The following is an 8,936-nucleotide window of genomic DNA, read 5'->3' as shown; positions in this document are numbered from 1 at the left end:
CACAGGCCAAAGTTAACCACTATTTTCTTTTCTTAAACTCTATGGTAGACATGTTAAATACTCAGTGAGGCCCATAACCCTCCAGGGTAGATCTGAAAACCAGAAATTGTGAAATATTTAATAAAATATAACAACATTTTAATTGTTAAATATAATTAGTTAATGTTATTTAATAATTAATCATTAAAACAAATTATCTGATAATTATAAAATTTTATTTAGCAATCAATTATTAAACTCAGCCATTTAATAATTAATCATCAAGTATAATTATTTGTTGGCTTAATTATTTAGTAATTAACCATTAAACTTAATTATCTAATAAGTAGTTGTTGAACTTAGTCCTTTAACAATGATTAGATTTAATAATTTAATTAGCCAAAATATAGTAACACAGATAATATTACATTTTAAAACCAAGTCAATATGTAGCCCATAGACATCCTTATTCCTGGTTTAGTGGCTCTGGGTCTAGTTGAATTTGACACCACCACTCTATACCACCTTAATAGCAAAGAGAATCAATGAAGCATTTATTCCTCCATTGATCTCTGGCTGGCTCTTATGAAAAGGACTTTTCTGCCCCTTTGCTCCCATCACTCTGGAACCATGGATGGATGCATAGTGACACTGAGCTTCATTACAAGGCATTAGGGGTGTTTCTTGCAATAGGAGCATTTACTGGGAAGTAGGGACACTGTAGTGATAGCATTGAATCCCTTCTATCAAGTCCAGGACTGAAAATTATCACCTTGCATCTCACAGTATGCTGGAGCAAAACCATCCTCAGTTCTCTTTGATCCTGAGTAAAGACAGAACTTTATTTTGGAATGGCCAATTTGTACATTACAACTTCACATTGTTCAATCGTAGTCCGACAGGTGGAGCGGTTTTCCAGTTCAGAGAGGGGAAAAATAATATAGAAAAGGGTCAGAGAAATCGAGTCCTTGCCTTTGTAGGACTAACTCCCCAACTTTCCCCAGCAACCCAATGCAGACAAACAGAAGTAGTTTACAAAATTGTATGTGCTGTTGGGCACTACTGTCAGCCTGCTAATTTTTCCCATGATGACTCATTGATGCATCAGGCAAGGGCACAGACTGGAGACTGAGAGGAAGGAACATTGGCATGCAGTATCAGAGGCCCAGACTGGAGCTTGGATCAGGCAGAACCAGCAACTAGACCCGGATGACAATTGGTAAGAGGGAAGGCCAGTCAGAAGCTCCCTCTCCTCTCCTCTTCCATCATCTCCTCACCCCCATGTTCCTGCAGAGCACAATATTGGAGACATTTTCCCTCCAAAATTAAAATTCAATCCTTTTCCTCAGCAACCTCACTTCAGATCTGATGAAAGGGTGATGGAAGAGGAGATAAAGGTTTCCATGATCCTCATTACAGCCTTCTATTTTTTATTTACATTGTTGTCTGTGCTTTATAATACTAAATACAGCTAATGAATTAGATGGCTGGTCACAGTCATTCTAGGGGCAGTGAGATGCTCAGTGGATTGAGAGCCAGGCCTAGAGATGGGAGGTCCTAGGTTCAAATTTGGCCTCAGCCACTTCCCAGCTGTGTGACCCTGGGCAAGTCACTTGACCCCCATTGCCTACCCTTACTTCTCTTCTGCCTTGGAACCAATACACGTGTTGATTCTAAGACAGAAGGGAAGGGGTTTTGTTTTGTTTTGTTTTGTTTTGTTTTGTTTTGTTTTGTTTTGTTTTGTTTTAAAGCAAGTTATGAGTATGCTAACCATTGCTACCCTGAAGAACTATGCAGTTACCTTTCCAAAGGAAAATTTGCCTCCTGCTCAACTTGTTCTAGCCATAGATTACTTGTTCCCAGAATATTCCAACTGCATAAGTTTTGCACTGTTCTCATTATCTCTCAGTTTTATGCTCCTCATTTATGTTCCAGCTCTGCATGACTCTCACTTCTCTATATAGCTTAACCATCCATTGTGAATGATTCTACAAGTCTCTTTTTTAAAAATCAGTTTGGTGGGAATTTTGGCTATAGCACCCATTAGGGTCTTTGGTCTGACTTCTTCCCTTTCAGCTATAAGAAACAGGGTGTTGGGTCCATTCTCCAACAATTCTTGAAGGTCTGGATTGGGGCTTTTTCTAAATCTGTTGAATCTGGTCTTCCCTCTCTAACAACCCAAGCCTCACTCCTATTTAAGTGAACTTTTCAATTATTTAAGTCTGAGCTCAAGGAGGATTCGACTCCTGCCTAGATTTTCTGTATCAGAAGATACACAATGAAAATTAGACTTGGTAAATGCATTCTCCTGGAGGGTGCATGGGTATTAATATTCCTGTCTTGGTTACTCAGGGCAAGTTAGCTCTGTTTTTTTTTTGTTTGTTTGTTTTTTTAAAACCCTTAGTTTCTATCTTAGAATCTATATTGAGTATCAGTTCCAAGGCAGGAGAGTAGAAAGGGTCAAATGACTTGCCCAGGGTCACACAGCTAGGAAGTGTCTGAGATCAGATTTGAACCCAAGTCCTCCTGACTGCAGGCCTGAAGCTCTATCCATTGTGCTACCTAACTGCTTCTAGCTTTGATTTTTTTGTTTTGTTTTGTTTTTAAACCCTTACCTTCTGTCCTAGAATCAATACTGTGCATTGGTTCCAAGGCAGAAGAGCAGTAAGGGCTATGCAATGGGGTTAAGTGACTTGCCCAGGGTCACACAGTTAGGAAGTGTCTGAGGTCAAATTTGAACCCAAGTCCTCCTGACTCCAGACCTGAAGCTCTATCCACTGTGCTATCTTAGTGCCCCCTAGCTTTGGTTTTGATAATTATCCAAGCTGGAAATTGGTCCTTCCTGGTTTGGTTGCTTTTTCCCAGGTTCAGATTGGCTGACTTAAACCAGTTTCTGCCATTAATCAGTGTCTTGTATGAATGTGACTTTGTCTCTGATAGTCTTTTACCAGATCTGGTCCTGGTCTCTGCATTGTTGACTGTTCTAGAGAATCTCCTAGAAATGTAAGTGGAAGGGCTTTTGACACCCAGTTGTTTGTTTTTAAATCCTTACCTTCTGCCTCAGAATTGATGCTAAGTATTGCTTTCAAGGCAGAAGAGTGTTAAGGGCTAGGCAATAGGGGTTAAGTGATTTGCTCAGGATCACGTAACTAGGAAGTATCTAAAGTTAGAATTTGAGCCCAGGACCTCCCATCTCCTGGACTGGCCCTCTACCCAGTGAGCCACCTTGCTGCTGCTGGCATCCAGTTTTAACAAAGCCCCCTAAAAGACTGAGGAAGATATGGGCAAAGTAGGTCTGGCTAGAAGGGGTTATATATTCTCTCTGTTATATACTGGGAAGGTTTAGACCTCCCATATGTGAAACGGTCTTGGATCCTTCTATTTGCCCACTTGGTGTAAGCAGGCTCTGATTATAATGACCAAAAATCATGGGCCTTCCTGGTTAAACCAGAGCTCATGGCTAGAACCAACTATGGCCATTTAATATTTCTCTTGTTGCTTTACATGGCTCCATTTGTCAGCTATCATTGCTTATGGTGTCCGTCACTAGTCCTCTCTGATTATAAGCTGGATGTGGGAGTTGGTTTTCTCTTTCCCATCATGAGTCCTGAATGTTCTTAGACTTCAAAAATGTCCAAAATGGAGGCTTGAGTTGGCAGCATCTTCCAGATCACCATCTGGCATGTCCCTCACTGCCTTCACTCTTCAGAGATAAATGAGAAGTGGAGGCTTTGTTGGGGACTGGCAGTGTGCAGACATCATGATCAGTCATTAGCATCTATTTATGAGGAGTCTGTTTTCTGGTTCTGGTTGTGTCTGTTGAGGTCTTCCACAAGTCTGAGACCTTCCTGCATGGAGGTACATGGAAGTACTTACATCCTATGCTTCCTCCCAGAAGGTACAATGATTTATTTTAGGTACATATATTATAGTCCTGTCTTTTGTTTTGTTTTTAGAAACAGCAATATTGTACTATGATCACCCATGAATGACTTAGCTATTGTCAGCAACACAAAGATCCAAGACAACTCCAAAGGATTTGCAATGAAGAATGCTAAACAAGTTGGGGTACATATTGGTGATGGAATACCATTGTACTATAAGAAGTGATAAGCAGGATGGTTTCAGAAAAAGCTGGAAAGATCTACAGGAACTGATGCAGGGCAAAATAAGCAGAACGGGGAGAACATTATACACAATAATAGCAATATTGGATGATGATTATCTGTGCAAACTTGGCTACTCTCAACAATGCAATGACCTGGGACAATCCTGAAAGATTTATGATGCTTTCTACCTCCAGAGAAAGAACTGTTGGAGTCATCTACTCCAAAACCCCCAAATAAAACAATAACTACACTGATATGAAAGATGACTCCAACAGTATTAGCTTACTCTTACAACAATGACCAATATGGAAGAGTGTTTTTGCATGACAATAAAAATAAAATTTAAAAAATATATGATACCTTATCACATGGATTCAGATATAGCATGACTAATCATGTCCTTCAAATGTCAATTGTATATAAGTGATGATGAAACTTTTAGAGGCCGAGTGACCAAACTGCCACCCTCATGCCACATGTGAGTCACCATCACCCCTTTACACCAGACAGGGGAGGGAGGAAGTGCTTCCATTGGGCTGCTGGGCAAAGGGGTGGGTCATGACAGAAATGTCCTCAGGCACATGGAGATGAGGAAGAGAGTAGCCTACTCAGGCACACATGCCGTAATTTTGCCAACACAAGTATATAATAACAATCTATGATAAAATAAATAACTAATTTTTTTAAAGCTATCTACATCCAGAGAAAGAAATGATAGAATCTGAAGGGAGCTTGAAGCATACTAATTTTTTATTCTATTTTTTCATGGATTTTTTCTTGGTCTGTGTTTTCTTTCCCAACATGACTAATATGGAAATATGTTTGGCATTACTACACAAGCATAACCAATATCAAATTGCTTGCCTTCTCAATAGAGGAAAGGAGAGAGGGAAGAAGAAAATTTGGAACCCCAAATTTTAAAGAATGTGTGTTAAAAATTGTTTTTACATGTAATATATTTAAAAACAAATCCTTATTCAGAAATATGTATTGTAATTGTCAAAGTGTTTGGATGTTTGGATGTTTGGCCTTACCCAGGCAAAATTACTCTGAGCTCTGGCCACTGGTAAAATCCCAATTGGAAGAGAAGAGTGTGAGAAAGAGGGACATAAAGGGGAAAGAAGTAATAACAATGATGAGAATGATAATTAGAATTTGACAGCTCTTTAAGAGTTCTGACATGTTGCATATATTATCTCATAAGAGGGGAGGAGACTCAGAAAAGGGACAGGGCTTGGGGAGGAGAAACAGGAGGAGCCAGAAATGGAATGCAGAATTGCAGACAAAACAAAGAAATCCTCTTAGACCAGATTTTTGTAGTTTCCAGGCCTTCGGTGGTTCTCCAGAAGGTGGCAGTGTTTACTTGACGTCTTCTCAAAATCTAAAATGGCCCTGAACTCTCGAAAATAAAGAATTTGACGTATACCAGGCAGGACGGGAATTGGCTTTGGGAAGAGTGATTCTTTTGATCTTTACAAGTGGAAGAGCCCATTGGGTCATTGAACCCAATGCACCTTGCCTCCTCCCAAGCCCCCCACCCCTCCCTTTTTTTTTTTTTTAAATCAAGGAGGGAACCGAAATCTAGGGCTGTGCTACTTAACTTGCCCAGGGCCACACAGTTAGTAAATGAGGTTATTCAAGACTCAAACCTAATTCAATTTGACAAATATTAACCAACTGTTTACAATGAGCTGGGCGCTGGGGACACAGAACTAAACATGAAATTATCTCTCCCCTCCGAGCTTACCGTCCTGGATTTTTAACTGTAATCCAAGACCATACTTATTAGGTTGCTACCTGTTTGCTAGGAAGTTTCCTTATGGGTCAGAGAAGGTAGGAAGGAAAATCTAGGGACGAGAGGGGATTCATAAACCGAGGAAGAGATAGCCACAGAAAAAGAACGCTTGTTACAGATTCCCAAGGCAGCCGTGTAGGGGCAGCAGAGGGCTACTAAAAGTCATACTTCATCCTTTTCCCATCTGTCCCAGCAGGATACCAGAACTCCAGGACTACCACCTTAGCCCAGGCATCCTCACCTCTTGCCTGGAATATTGCAAACGAGCCTTCCCATCTTCATTCTTTCAAAGTGTGCTGAAAGGAGGGATCCAGCCATAGCCTTGCACATTCCTTCCCTTCCCACTGCCCCCAAAACGCAATTACCTCTTTCCCATCCCCCCTTCAGCCCCCCAGGATTTTCTCTTCAAAGTGGAATTGGTATCCTTAATTTTTCTTCCATTCATTCCTTTTTTTTTCCTATGTGTAATTACCACTTACCTATACTTAAAAAAATTTTTTTAAGTCGGGTCTCAAATACCAAAGGAATATTTTTGTGTTTTGTATATTTGGAAATAGATTACATGGTAGAAAATAAGAAGATTATACATGAAATTTAATCTCCATTTCATACTACTTGTTTTTAAAGTACATAAAACGTTCCACATTTTATTTTTATTTATTTTAAACTCTTACTTCCCTTCTTAAAATCAATACTGTGTAATGGTTTCAAGGTAGAAGAATGGTAAGGATTAAGCAATCTGCGTTTAATGACTTGGCCAGGGTCCCACAGCTAGGAAGTGTCTGAGGTCACATTTGAATCCGGGGCTTTCCATCTCTAGACTTGGGTCTCAATCCACTGAGCTACCTAACTGCTCCCCTCCCCAACATTACTTTAAAAACTATCCTGTTTATTGGCGCTCCCTTCTGAATTTGTTTCTATTCTTTTCTGTGCATTTAAAAAAATGTTTCAATGATTTTCTTTTTTGGCATTGCTGTTGATAACATGCCCCACCCCTGCAATACCCTATCTATTTAAAAAGAGAAAGAAAAAAATCCTATCATAAGTAAGAATAAACAAACAAAATGAATCCACCACATAGCAGTAGGTCCAAAAATGTATGTATCGTTCTACATCCCTGAGTCAATCATCTCTCTGTCCAGAGGTGGGGAACATGTTTCAGTATCCGTCATCTGGAGACATAGTTGATCATTGTATTGCTCAGAGTTCTAACATCTTTTTAACTTTGTCTTTAGGATATTGTTATTCTTACATGAACTGTTGTCTTTGTTCTGCTTACTTCACTCTGTATCATTTGCTACTACTCAAGATTCTCTGAAATATTCTAACCATTTATCACAACACAATAATATCTGATTATATCTAGATGCTATGTTTTTTTTCTAGCCGTTCCCCAACTGATGGATACTTTTGTAGATTCTAGTTCTTTTTTTCCCTTTTGCCTTTTAATCCCTCCTTCAAGATTAAGTAATTTGTTTTCCCAAAGCCTGCATTGCCTTCCAGACAAGACTGAATGTTCCTGCAACTGTTTCATTTCTGATTTTGTGTTCACAGTGTCAAATTCACATATAGTTATAAACTATAATTCACTAAGGTGTTTATTTGTAGCTATGCCCTCCTCATATTATTTTTCCTCTATAAACCTCAGTCCTTATTTTATATCCTCCTACTCTCTGATCTGTCTTTCTCTACCATGCCACAGAAGTCTTCTCATTCTGGAATTCTACTCTGTCATTGACTTTTTCATAGTAGAAATACATTCTGCCCCTGTAATCCCTTCCTCTGATTGGGTGAATCCTCCAAGAAACTCAATTTTAAGGAAAGTACCCAGATCAGCCAGGACTTCATTATTTTCTTGGGTTTTCTCCATCTCCCTTCCCCCTTTTTCTCTCTCTGTCTCTCATTAAATGCAAAGACAACAGATTCCTGAAGTATGGAATTTGAGGTCTTTCCCCAAATTTAAGGAACTGACTTAAAAGACCCAAAAGATATGAACAAGCAATTTTCAGATGAAGAAATCAAAGCCATCCATTATCACATGAAAAATGTTATAAATCACTCTTGAGTAGAGAAATGTAAATTTAAACATCTATAAGGTACCAGCTCACACCTATTAGATTGGTCATTATAATAGTGTAAAATTTAAATTAATGTTCAATAACTCCAAGTATTATATTTTATAAAGTTTATTAATAATTACTTGAGGTAGAAGAAATAAAAGAACAAAATTAGAAAGCCTAAGTAAAAAACATGTGGGTAAAATTCTCCTGCCTGCCTCTCACCCAGCCTCCACAACCTCCTTCCCAGGAAAAGAGAGAGAGAAGGTGGAGCAACATAAAACATATCTTCCTAATGTTAGTATGTTAGCGTAAATATGCAAATGGGATGCTAGGAAAGAGAGTCCTGGGGAGCAAATTCCATCAACACAATAGTAAAGGAAAATGATAAATGTTGGAGGGAATGTGACAAAATTGGGACACTAATACATTATTGGTGTAGTTGTGAACTGATCCAACCATTCTGGAGGGCAATTTGCAACTATGCCCAAAGGGCTATAAAACTGAATACCTTTTGATTCCAAAATACCACTACTGAGTCTTTATCCCAAAGAGATAATAAAAAAAGGGAAAAGATCTACTTGTCCAAAAATATTTATAGCAGCTCTTTTTGTAATGGCAAAGAATTGGAAATTATTGGGATGTTCATCAATTGGGGAATAGCTGAACAAATTGTGGTACCTGTTGGTGATAGAATATTAATTGTGCTATAAGAAATGATGAATAGAAAGATTTCAGAAAAAAACTGGAAAGATCTGCAGAGTGAAATAAGCAGAAATGAGATAACTTTGTATACAGAGATATTGTATAATGATCAACTGTGAAAAGTATTTTTTTTAAACCCTTATCTTCTGCCTTAGAATAAATAGGCAGAAGAGTAGTAAGGACTAGGCAATGGGGGTCAAGTGACTTGCTCAGGGTCACACAGCTAAGAAGTATCTGAGGACAAATTTGAACCCAAGACCTCCCAATTCTAGACCTGGCTCTCTATCCACT

This window comes from Monodelphis domestica, chromosome 4 (genome assembly GCF_027887165.1).
Source record: "Monodelphis domestica isolate mMonDom1 chromosome 4, mMonDom1.pri, whole genome shotgun sequence".
NCBI classification, from domain to species: domain Eukaryota; kingdom Metazoa; phylum Chordata; class Mammalia; order Didelphimorphia; family Didelphidae; genus Monodelphis; species Monodelphis domestica.
The sequence above is the reverse complement of the archived record's forward strand: the minus strand, read 5'-3'. Positions refer to the sequence as shown.